Here is a 12644-nt window from a genome sequence, read left to right as displayed (position 1 = left end):
GTGGAGTTAGGCATTGAACCTAGGGCCTGCTGCATGGTTGGCACATGCTTTGCCACTTGTCTCAATTTTAACCTTTTACTTTTATTTGTTTGTTTGTTTGAGACAGAAACAGGGTCTCTCTCTGTGTTCCTCTGGCTATTCTCAAACTTGCTATGCAGACCAGGCTGGCTTCAAACTCACAGACCAGGCTGGCTGCCTCTGCCTCCCAGGTGGTAGAGTTAAAGGTGCTCACCACCAAACCTGGCTAGATGTTTGTTTGTTTGTTTGTTCTGCTTGCCTGCTTGTTTCAAGACAGACTCAACAGTCTCCCAGGCTGCCCTTGAACTCCCTCTATAGCCCAGGCAGGTTTTGAATTCGTAACCTTTCTGCTTCTGACTCCAAGTAACTGGAATTATAGGCCTGGCTACCACACATGTTGCACCTTAGCTCCTTTTTTATTCCTGGAGAGCTCTTTGACCCAGCTTGAGCTCCCTGAAGGCCAGTAAACCTGGCAGGGAAGCCCTGTCTCTGCGAAGGAGCCCTAGGGTGGAGGTGCCATTATGTTGTTGGGGGGCTGTTGCTGAATGCCCTGAATCTGGGAAGGAGTCCTTGATGTACAGAACGTGACTAGATTGCTATGATGGGCAAGAATGGGGCTGGTGTGACAGGGACCTGACTGACTACGAATGGGACAGGGCATTTGCATACAAGGGACAGCTCAGAGAACCCTGACCCCAGAGAACTCCTGGTAATAGGCATGACCCAGTGCAGTCCACCTGCCTTTGTAAGTCCCATCTCATAGGATGTTTCTGGTCAATTTTCAGTGCCGTCTTCTGGGTGGGATGATATTTTTAACCCATTCAGAACCCCAGCGTTCTATACTCCCAAGACATTGAAATCTCTCCATTCTTATCCTCCTTTCCCCTGAGGGTCACATACTAGGCACCCGAATTCGTGCCTTATCATTGTTCCCAATGTGGATGTAGGTTTTGTTCTTGTTTGTCTTTTATGTATTCTTTTCAAGTCACACATTATTTGGTATGTGTGCACTCACGCTCATGCATGTGCACACCACAGTGTGAGTGTCAGGGTTGGAAGACAACTTTGGGGGGTTCAGGTCTCCTTCCATTTTGGGAACCGTTTGCATGACCAGTGCTGCTTACTCTCCCAAGTCATCTCACTCAACCTCTTGTGTGTTTGAGAGAGTGTTACCGTGTAGTCTTGGCAGGCAGCCTGCCTCAGTATGTAGACCATGCTGGCCTGAACTTGCAGTGGTCTTCCTGCTTCTGCCTCCAAGGACAGGGATTACAAGCATGTGCCCCCAACCCCATGTGATGTGAAGCCAGCTGGCTACCAGGCTGCCCCTTCCAGAGAGTCTGAGCAGAGGCAGGGCCCGAAAGATCTACAGAGCACCTCAGGGCAGATGTACACCCCTGCCCTGCCTCTCCACTATGGTTTGTGGTATACCCTGCCATTCATAGATCACTTGACTCTGGCATCTCAAACTCGGGACCAGACGTGAGCATACAGCTGCTTTTGAAAAACAGATTTGGAGACCGACTGCTTAGGAGTTTCTGGGAAGCTTTAGAGAGCCAGCCTAACCTTGCTGGATGTCCTCCTGGGCTGTGTTCTCATGTTACATTCTCCCCTTGAGGAAGGGGTCAGTCTCCTACTACCGTTTATTGTTTCCCTCTTGGCTCAGGAAGTATACTCAAGGGAAAAGGAAAATCAGATGAAACAGAGAAAAGGGTGCCTTTTGTTGTGGTCTATGGACCTGCCTCATGAATAACTACTGTGCTAGCATGAGATCCTACCTGCTCCACTTTGGTGAAGACCCCAAGAGCAAACAGTGGGGTCTGAGGATTGACTGGTGCAAGGGGGAAAGCTGGTTTACGGTCTCCCACATGAGGATAGGGCTGGTCACTTTGTAAACACATTCTTTATGGAAACTCCTGGGGAACAGGTGAGTTTCTAGGATTCACTTGACTGTAGCTTGAGCCAGCTTCTTCTCCTGTGGGAAAAGCTTTAATAATTATCCATATTGGAAGATGAAAACAACCTCTGTGTCCTTCCCTCCCCATTCAAGGGGTTGTGTGAGGAGTGCCCAGGGAGGCTGGGAGCGTGAGCAAGATGCCAGTAGGCTAGGCACAGTGGCCTGACGCTGAGTTGTCAGCAGGGCGGTCATTTTCCTGGCTGTGGCTGAGCCCAGCCCTTCTTTGGACCCCAGCACATGGCCTTCAAAGCTGGCTGCTTTCCTGTGCTTTTTCATGTCCAAGCACACAAACATGGCAAGCCTTTGGTAAAGCTGAGAAGCACCATTCCATAGGTGATATCGGAGTGCAATACATCTCTACAACAGGCGTGTGAGCGCATGTAACTGGGTGGCTACTGTGGGTGTCTCTGTGACCTCTCACAATTGCCAGTACTGTGTTCCCTACCATGGCAGGATCTGCATGCCTTGTCAGTGGTGCCCTCCTGCCACCTGGGTGTTCTGACTTCTCCCAAGGAATTCTTTGTGTGACCTTTGGTTTGTTGCCTGCCTTGAATACCCAGGGCTGTGGATGTAATGCAGTGTCAGTATGTATGTATAATGTGCTTGAATGCTGGAGTTAGGCCTCAGAACCCTCACCCTCCATTCCCAAAGAAAGCACTAGCCGATTTAGAAGGACCAATTGAGCTGTGAACCTTATCCATCCTGGCAAACAAAATGAGCTCCCAGTCTTACCTGTTCTCGAAGGATAGTCGTACTAGGGGCTGAACCCAGGACCTAGTGTATGTTGGGTAAGCAATCTATCCACTGAGCTACCCCACCCCAGCTCAACAGACATTCATCTCAAAGCTCTAGTCCTAGAGCTCTGGCTCTTGAAATAGGAAAGAAGAGCCTTACACGGGTAGCTACCTAGTGTGGCTGTCACACCAGCATGTGCTGACACAGGTGGGCTAGAATGGGTGCTCTAAGTATGAGGGAGCTTGGCCGCAGGTGCCTCACGGTAACTTCCCCAGGACCCTGACTAGCACACCTCAGCCAGTGGCCTGTGATCCCTTGCATGTTTGCAGCACTAAAGTCTTACCCCAGGGAATGAGGGAAGTATCGCATACACTCAGGCTTCCATGTTATCCCGTGGCCCTTCCCCACAGAGTGCTCTGTATGTACCCTGTGGCAAGGCTGCGGCAGTGTGGGCTGAAGGCGGCACTGAGGAGGCAAATGGCCACTGAGGGGAACCTTGAGGACTTTCTGCTCTGATAGGAGGTGGACACAGCAGGACACACACTGCATAGACAAAGGCAGAGTGATGGGTGTAGGGAGAAGGGAGTAGAGTGGGGCAGTCTGGAAATGTGCTGTGTTGTTGGCTGGTTAAAATAGAGCATACCGGTATATTTCACCAGCAACTTCCCACCCACCCAAGAAAGACCAGAGTCCCCCTGCCACCTCCACCTGGCCTCCCCCACAGACAGTCAGGGCTGTGGTCTCCTGAAGGGCAGCACTGTGCACATGCTTGTGTATGTGTATGTACATGGTATGCATGTGAAGGGCAGGGCAAGAATCTCCCAAACTGTAGCACAGTGAGTGGGAAGCGGCTTGTGCTGGGTATGGTTTGGGAGGGAAGTCTGGATTTCCTTGCATTTCAGATCATTGTGTTTAACAAACAATGAAGTAGTCACCACAGTCGTTTTTTCCCAAGGAACTCTGTAAGCTGTTGCTCTTTGTCAGACTCTTACTAAGTGCCTGACTGTGTGTGCTGGGCAGCGTGCCTGACATGGAAGTGACATGGCAGCTCAAAGCCTGGGCTTGCCTGGACACCTGGGCATGTCACCTGAACAGCTACTGTGGAGAGGAAAGCTTGGAAGTGAGCATGGCTGCGTGGCCGCAGTTGGGCTGTGGACTTTGCCCTGGATGCCCTCTGCCTGGAGTCTTCCCTGTTGTCTCTCGAAGATAGAATCGGGAGCATAGGGATGTGTTGATAGAGGCTCCCTAGCCGAGTACAGAAGGAAGGGTACAGGAGGGACTGTCTCTAAGCAACACTGAGTGCTGAGTGAGGGGAAGAGAAGGGGAAGGCCACACAGTGACCAGAGCAGTTAAGTGTACTAGGAATAGTGCTTGAGGATGCTCTCATTCAGAGCCTGTATGCCTCATAGGGATTTGCTTCAGACACCCGAATGCACCGTGTGTGAGGCTGGAGGTGATGCAAGGTGGATTGAGAAGCACTTGCTGAAGTTATAGTCACTTGTGTTTCAGAACAAAGCAGTAGGATGCACAGCATACACAGTAGGTTAGGATGTACAGCATACACAGTAGGTTAGAGTGCACAGCATACACAGTAGATTAGGGTGCACAGCATACATAGTAGATTAGGGTGCACAGCATACACAGTAGGTTGGGATGTACAGCATACACAGTAGGTTGGGATGCGCAGCATACACAGTAGGTTGGGATGCGCAGCATACACAGTAGGTTGGGATGCGCAGCATACACAGTAGGTTGGGATGCGCAGCATACACAGTAGGTTGGGATGCGCAGCATACACAGTAGGTTGGGATGCGCAGCATACACAGTAGGTTGGGATGCGCAGCATACAGAGTAGGTTGGGATGCGCAGCATACACAGTAGGTTGGGATGCGCAGCATACACAGTAGGTTGGGATGCGCAGCATACACAGTAGGTTGGGATGCGCAGCATACACAGTAGGTTGGGATGCGCAGCATACACAGTAGGTTGGGATGTACAGCATACATAATAGGTTAATGAAGGCAAAAACCTTCATCAGGTCCTGCAGGACATGGTCATTTAAAACTTTATGATGACAGTCAGAAATAAGTTAAATGTTAACAAAATGACACAAATATATGTTGAAAAGATAGACCAAGGGTATCAGCAACCCAGAGACCCCGTCAAGGCCCACAGGAGGCGCTTGCTCCGTGTTCCAGGGATTAGTACAGCACAGCTAGGGAGTATGGATATAGGGGACGGCATACAGTTGTCATGGAGAAGTGGGCTTTTCAAACAACGTACAGTCAGACTATATGGCAGTAGATAACCTTGAATTCCATTATACCCTGCAACCTTGAAAATCTTAGAACCAATGCTGTTTTTGGACAAAGATTCCTTCCTTCCTTCCTTCCTTCCATCCATCCATCCATCCATCCATCCATCCATCCATCCATCCATCCATCCACCTATTTATATGAGTACACTGTAGCTTCTTCAGACACACCGGAAGAGGGCATCAGATCCCATTACAGATGATTGTGAGCCACCATGTGGTTGCTGGGAATTGAACTCAGGACCTCTGGAAGAGCAGTCAGTGCTCTTAACCGCTGAGCCATCTCTGCAGTCAGCTGTCTTTATTCTTAAGAGCAGTCAGTATAGAAGGTGCCCACTGGACCACTTGCCCGACTTGTACAGAACCCTGGATTTTTCCCCAATATGGAAGAAAAGGTAACTGTTTAAATTGAAGCTACAGAGTGTATACACATGTAGCATGCGGTTGTGTAACAGTTATGGATAGACTTGTCTTTGGTGTGAAGTGGCTTGTCTGCTTCCTCTTTTTATTTATTTATTTATTTATTTATTTTACTTTCTGCTGTGCTGTAGAGGAGAGCCACGCTTTGCACATGCTAGGCATGCATTCTGCTCCGGAGCCACGTCCCCAGTGAAGTGTAGGTAACGTGTAACTTGTAGGCACATCAGAGGAAAGAGCTGCCCTCGGGTTCCACTGCAGACAGATTACAAAAGGAAAAGCCTAGAGAAACTGAGGGCAGAGGGGATGGACAAGTAGGACTTTCTCCAACACTTGGCTGAGCTAAGTCGGGTGCAAAGGAGGAACTCGGGCCTGGGCTTGGGTCTTCCAGCCAAGGCAGCCCTGGCTGCAGGCGTGCTGGCTTGGGCAAATGCAAGCGGCTCGAGCAACAGTCATTATTTGTACTTACTTTCTTGCCACCTCACAGCAGCAGTTTGGGCTCTCTCCTGTGAAGGAGTGACTAAAGCCAGTGCCGTGTTGGGGCGACACTGCTTCCGACCCAGCAGCAGTTGTGGATTGCACTGCCTCTTCCTCCTGTCATACTTCTCTCTTCCGTGCCCAACTTGGCTGGCCTCCCTGCCAGCAGCTTACTTAGGCCTTCCTCATGTGGCCTGGCAGCTCCTTGGGGACCCTTTTGGGTTCATTGTCCTTCGCTTGTCCCTTTGTCCAGAATATGGGTGCAGCCTGACTTCCTCACTTGTGTCCTGGTCAGCTGTCATAGCAGAGCAGGGTTCTGGGTTGGAAGTGCTCCAGTAATGGGTCATGAATAGGAACTGGTTGTGTGCGTCCTGTTCTGAATGCAAAATCCTGGGAGTGAAGTGTGTCATCACCTGTTCCCAGCAGTGCAGCACAGGCCAAAAGCAGCTCAGCACTTGACTGGACAGGACAGGCCCAGTCTGGCTTCTGTGTGTGAGACACCTGCATCCCTGGGCAGAGGTGTTTACCTGCACAGGAAGTGAGGCAGTGATAAGCCCAATATTGAAGAGTTTGTTTCACTTTACACACTCATTTTGAGGGTAGCCCCAGCCAGGCCAGATGCATCTTATGCTCAAGAAGGGCAAACAAGGGGGTTGGGGATTTAGCTCAGTGGTAGAGCGCTTGCCTAGCGAGCGCAAGGCCCTGGGTTCGGTCCCCAGCTCCGAAAAAAAGAAGAAAGGAAAAAAAAAAAAAAGAAAAAAGAAGGGCAAACAAGAGGGTCACCTGTCTAGGGGGTCACCTGTCTAGGGGTAGTCATGACAAGACAAGAGACTTGAGTCCAGCCTTAGTCTGGCTGTGCCAAGGCAGGCATACTGCAGATCTGCTTAGAGTTCCCAGTACACAGCCCACCCCCTTCTAGAACTCCTGCCTGGGGGATACAAGTTACTGTTAAAAAGTCTAAGAGCCACTTTGGATGGAGGAATACAGTAACACCCAGGAGGGTGTGGAGGGAGGCAGAGAATAGGCACGAAAGCCCATTTTCCACATCCTCTGTGAGGAAATTGAAACTTTGAAAATGAAAGTACTGTCAGGAGTCTGTAGCCAATGAAGAATCAAATCTGAGGTGTCCTTCCAACCCAGGTCACCTTCAACAGAGCACCAGGCCAGGCAGGGATTCCCAGTGACCATTTATTTGCTTTCTCTATATATATAGCCTTGTACTCTCCTGGCATTTGACCTTGGGGGACTTGATGAACCCTTGGACACACATGTTTCTGAGCCCCATAAATCACCCCCTAAGTTTGCTACCCTTCTGGTGCCCCACCTCTCCGGACCAGATACCTTTGAGCTTCTCCTGGTACTTGAGCCTTGCCCACCTGGCTGGGCTGCAGGTTTCCATAGCTCCTTCCCTCCAACATTCTTCCCGTCATGTTCTTTGTCTTGTCTTACTAGTCTTGCCTGTCAAGTATTTCAGGTACTCTTCACCCCCTAGACATGGAGAAGGAAAGGCTGTCCTTTTGAAGGACAGAAAAAGGTAAGTGGGAATGGAGGCAAAAAGCTAGACTGCTCTTCAGACCTAGGTAAAAGTGCTGTCCTGGCCCTTCCTTCACCTTCCTGTAAGTCCTCACAATTCAGAGATACCACTGAGGCAGAGGTGGGCCCTGCACCTGACCATACTCCTGTGTACACAAATAGATGTCCAGCATGGAGTGGCCTAGGAACACACAAGGAAAACCAGGCTGGATTCCTAAAGGTACCAGAGGCCTGTTCTCCCCATCCCCCATTGCCACTCAGTCTAGCACCTGTGCTTCCTTGCTGGGGTCATCAGCCTGCTGATGCCACTTCTTCCCCTGGGTCCTAGTTACTGGTACACCATAAAGACTTTGGAAGCTTGTCTTGAGCTGCTCGCCTCTACCATCTAGCGATCTTTCCTTTGTGCTCAGAACAGCTCAGTGCTACCCTATCCACAGGACTGTTCCCCACTGGCATCTGGTAGGACATTCCTTCTGCTCTTGGGTGGACTCCTGTCTCAGGCTGCCTTGTCTCTGCTCCCCTGGTGCCAAGCATGACAGTGCACACCTGCTGGGGTGGAGTGGCTCATGTTGGTGGGGCCAGGGGGGAGTGTCTCTGAGTTACTTGTGTCCCTGAGTTACTTGTATCCCTGGGTCCTCAGAAGTGCGTACTTCACCCCATCTTATAAATGAAGGGGAGGCTAAGGTAGTGGGGGTCAGTGCTGGATGTCAGTGCTACCACCAGAGCTGAGGAGGCCTGTCTAACATCCATGCCTGGGTCCCCAGCATGGAACATGTTCTTCCCTGGTGCTGCTATCTGTCATGTTGAATTTTATCTGGGGAAATGTTGCTGTGTGCATGATTCCTTTCATAGCATATAGTACTGAATTACCTGTACATGTGCGGGACTTGATTCTGTAGGAAAGTCATACAGTGGCACCCACGTGGGGTTTACTGACTTCCCCTGCTGTAACCTTCTTTCTCCAGTACTTTCTCTGAGGCTGAAGTGGGAGGAGGGTGCTCACAGCCCCTGTGCCCGTCCCATCAGGCGCACTGGGGTTTCCAGCCTCTGTGCAGCCGTGATGATGGTGATACAGGATTCCCTTTTCTCATGGGTTCAGAAAACACCTGGCCTTGCTGGGAACCCTGTGAGGTGATTTGTTTCCTCCGTGCGTCTTACTCCACAGGAAAGAAAGTTCAGGACTCGGCATTGGGCTTGGTGATGGATATTTGTCCCTTAAGAAGTGGCTTTAGCTTTTGAGCTTTCCTAGCCTGCATCCTAGTCTGAGTCAGCGTTGCGGAGCCAGGCCTGTGTGTTACTGCAGTTCAGTGGGCTCATGGGGATCCACGCCCCACAGCAAGTGGGCCCCTGAGTCTGTACTTGCTTTCTTTGGAGAGGCAATTAGAGGGAGTTTTTAAAGGCAAGATTTCATGTGAACTGGCTGTGTAGCCAAGGATAGTATGAACTCCTGATTCTTTCTTCCACCTTCTAAGTACTCGGATGGCAAGTATATTCCGTCTTCCTTGAACCCTTCCTTAGGCTGTGGGTAAGGGAAGCATAGAAGTGACATGTTAGCAGGTCAGTGGCAACCCTTCGTAGCAGTTAGGAGAAGCCGCCTGAGCACTGCACTCCCCCTCTTTCCTTGTGTCCCTGGCACTGATAACTTCACAGTGTTCCTCCATGCTCTCTGGCCCTGCCCTTAGCTGGAGATGTACATTCTCCAGTACAGGCCCTCCCTGCCTAGAGGGCCCCAGGGTCTCAGCAGCCCTTGCTGAGGTTCTGGCATGGCCACAAGTAACCATGAGGTGACACCTGGCCGGGCTTGTGGCAGGTAGCCCATTTTCCTCCTGCTGTAGCCTTAGCAAGCTTAGCCCTGAAGGGGGTTCCCAGTGAGCTCGCTGTCAGATTGCTGAGGTCACTCAAGGATGCTGAGCTTTTCCCACCAAGAACTTCTCACCAGCAAATGTTATCATGAGGGTTTGTCCAGGACTACAAACCTATCTGGCTTCGCAGGCTTGTCCATTGAGAGAAAGAATGCGTTCTTATTCCCATCCTGGACCTTTTGTTAAATATTTATAGGCCAGTTTCCCAGCCTCCCTCCCCCACAAAACACCAGTTTATCAAAAATGCCCTTGTGAATAGAAACCTCTGCCTGTGACCCAAGTGCTGCAGTGGGCTGTCCCGTGTACACATAGTGACACAGTGAGTATTTCCTGTGAACAGGGAACCTTCCGGGTCCCACCATTGTTGTTCAACCTTTGCCTGGAAAAAAACAAAAATTATTTACTAGGAACGACTGTTGTGTTTGTTTAGGGCTTTGCTGGGAATCGCTTGGCTGAGGCATCCCAGGGATGTGGGTGCTGGCAGCCAAGTGTTGGGGGTCGCAGCACCGTTTGCTCACCCTGGGCAGCACTGGAGATCTGTGGTAGAGCAGAGTGCTGTTGCCTGGTGAGCGCCTTGACAGCCCTCATACAGGTAGCTGAAATGGCATTTAGTTCCTAGAGGCCAGGGTCTGGAGTCTAAGACGGACTCCTGAGTAGACTGGGGTGACAAAAGGCAGCTATGAGGCCACCACTGGTGCTGTGTCCCCTGTGCTTGTGTCCTTATCCCCTCTCTTTGGTTTGCACAGTCCTGGGTCTCCGTAGCCAATGCTGCTACCCTTCAGTCCTCCACAGCTGAGCTCACAACTGCCTAGCCCTGTTTCCTATTCCAGTAGGATTCTGGACTCTTCCAACACAGTGCTGTACTTGGTACATCACCAGGCCCACTAGCAATCCGTCACCATCCTGTGACTGCTAGCACCATGTGGAGGTCTCACCCAGGTCCATACCTTTTCTAGGAGGTGGGGTGCTGTTGTGCCTGGTCAGTGTCCTGTCACAGGTACTGCAGAACACAGCAGTGTCAGCTAAGTGGCCAACTGTGACATTCCTAATGAATACAGCAAAAGCTGGCAGGACTAGAGGCCAAAGTGTGGAGCTTCACATTGTAGCTCACATTCCTACGTCAGCATTGATAAGGTGGCAGCCTGTACGGAGGGTGCAGACCTAACGGTGCCAGAGGCACAGCAGTTCAACTTCTGCAAGGGTCCTGGTTGATTGTTTCACCCTGACACGAGCTAGAGTCATCTGGGAAGAGGAACCTTAGTTGAGAAAACGCCTCCATTAAACTGACCTGTAGACAAGTTTTCTGATTCATGATTGGCATGACTCAGACCATTATGGGGACAGTCACCCTACTTAGCCTGTACTACATTGTAAAAGCAGCAGGGTGGACAAGTCAGTAAGCTCCCATCTCCAGATTCCTTCCTGAGTCCCACAGCGATGGACTGTGGCCTGAGAAGTGAATAAACGCTCCCCCCACCCCCAGGTTGCTTTTGATGATGGTGTTCATCAGAGGACAAAGGGCAGACAAAGGGCTAGAGTTGAGGTTGACAGTGTGTAGGCTGCTGCTCACCTGACCAGAGCCAGTGAGTGAGAAGCCCCGGACCCCAGCACACAGACTAACTGCACAAAACTTACAAACATTAAACTTGAATTTTGAAAGCTTTTTTTTAGTTCATTTATTTTTATGTGTATAGGTGTTTTGCTTGCATATATGTCTGTGTACTGCCTACATGTATGGTGCTCATGGAGGCCAGAAGGTGTGGGATCCTCTGGGACTGGAGTTACAGAGGGTTATGAGCTAACATGTAGATTTGGGTCCTGTAGAAGAGTAGCCGGTGCTGCTGAGCCATCTCTCCAGCCCCTCTGGATGTCTTTGTATCAGTAAGAATTACAGCCGTCTTTTGTAAGATGTTTGTGGTAGGGCACATGATCTTGGGCAGCAGAATTTTCTCCCCGGTTCTGGAACTGTAGCTGTTGGGCTGTGATGGCTACAGCTGTCACTTCTTGTAAAAGTAGTGACAGCTGGTCCAAGGTCTCTGGGACGATGCTCTGTCTCCATTCCAGGGCAGTAGTTTTGCCTGCCGTGCCCACCTGGAGGAGCCAATACTATTCACTGACTCTCATTAGCTGCCCCATCGGAGCATGGCCTCATTTAGTAGCCAGTTTTTGGCTGCTTTAAAGGCCATTTTGGGTACAGCAGGGCCTGTTGTTGTACATCATGTGTTCTCATCCTACAGCCCACAGATGGACCCGAATGGATAGTCCTCCCCCACTCCTAAGGTGTTGGGACAGTGACAGCAAACAGTTGCTCCAGGCAGGAAAGGACAAGCCTGCTAAGTTTCTGCCAGGGGCCATGAAGATACCCCATGCCCACAAGAATGAACTGAGCTCCTTATTTACTTTTAAGTTGGTGGCATGGTCAGTGGGAAGCTCATAGCACTTCCCCCTCCCCAGAATCCTTGTTTACTCTGGGCCATTTTGAGTAGGGGTTGTGCTAGGAAACACAGGGCACATGACATGGGTGTTGCTGAAGGGCAGGCAAGGGCAGAACAGTGCCCTTGAGCACTTTGCCTAGTAAGACTGAGGAGCCTATACCATTAGAACTCTGCTGGGCTCGTCCATTGGAACTCACTGGGCAGACCCTAGTTCACTGACTCTTGTCTGTCCTGCTGACTTGGGATGGGAACAGATCTAGCCTTCCTGTAGCCAGGCATGGCTGCAGAGGTCAGAACACACACCTTAGACCCTGGCGGAGTGCCCTGTTACCTAATGGCGTGATGGCACGAGGTTCTGCAAGGTGCTTCCTCCCTTGACATGCTTTCCTCCCACACGTTTATTTTTCTTGCCAGCTCAACATGAGTCTGTTTCCTCAGTGTCCTTAGTGTGAATGCTTGTCTGATGGAGTGAAGTGATTTTTTTTTAAAGATTTATTTATTATATATAAGTACACTGTAGCTGTCTTCAGACACACCAGAAGAGGGCATCAGATCCCATTACAGATGGTTGTGAGCCACCATGTGGTTGCTGGGATTTGAACTCAGGACCTCTGGAAGAGCAGTCAGTGCTCTTAACCACTGAGCCATCTCTCCAGCCCCTGAGTGAAGTGATTTTAAGCAAGCTTCGGGTCGTTGTAAAGTGGGGGAGAGTTTTGCTGATCTTGTGATGACACTCAAAGCCTCCCAACCACATCCAGGACACAGTGTGCTGTGCTTACCCAGCATCTGCTCACTGCTCTCAGTGAGTAAGGACAGCCAGCCTTCTGACCTACAGGACGAGTCTTTAAATGTCATTCAAGAGGGCGTGTGGTGTGCTCAGGCGCCAGGGCCTCTGGTAG

At 50.5% G+C, this 12644-nt stretch overlaps 1 protein-coding gene across 2 annotated transcripts in view; it reads left to right on the top strand.

Annotated features, from left to right (window-relative positions):
* Positions 1-12644, top strand: part of Slc45a4 (solute carrier family 45, member 4) — a 68269-nt gene that overhangs the window by 45130 nt on the left and 10495 nt on the right.

The sequence above is a fragment of the Rattus norvegicus genome, chromosome 7 (assembly GCF_021556685.1).
Source record: "Rattus norvegicus strain SHRSP/BbbUtx chromosome 7, alternate assembly SHRSP_T2T, whole genome shotgun sequence".
Classification (NCBI taxonomy): domain Eukaryota; kingdom Metazoa; phylum Chordata; class Mammalia; order Rodentia; family Muridae; genus Rattus; species Rattus norvegicus.
This window is presented reverse-complemented; position numbering and strand designations above follow the sequence as displayed.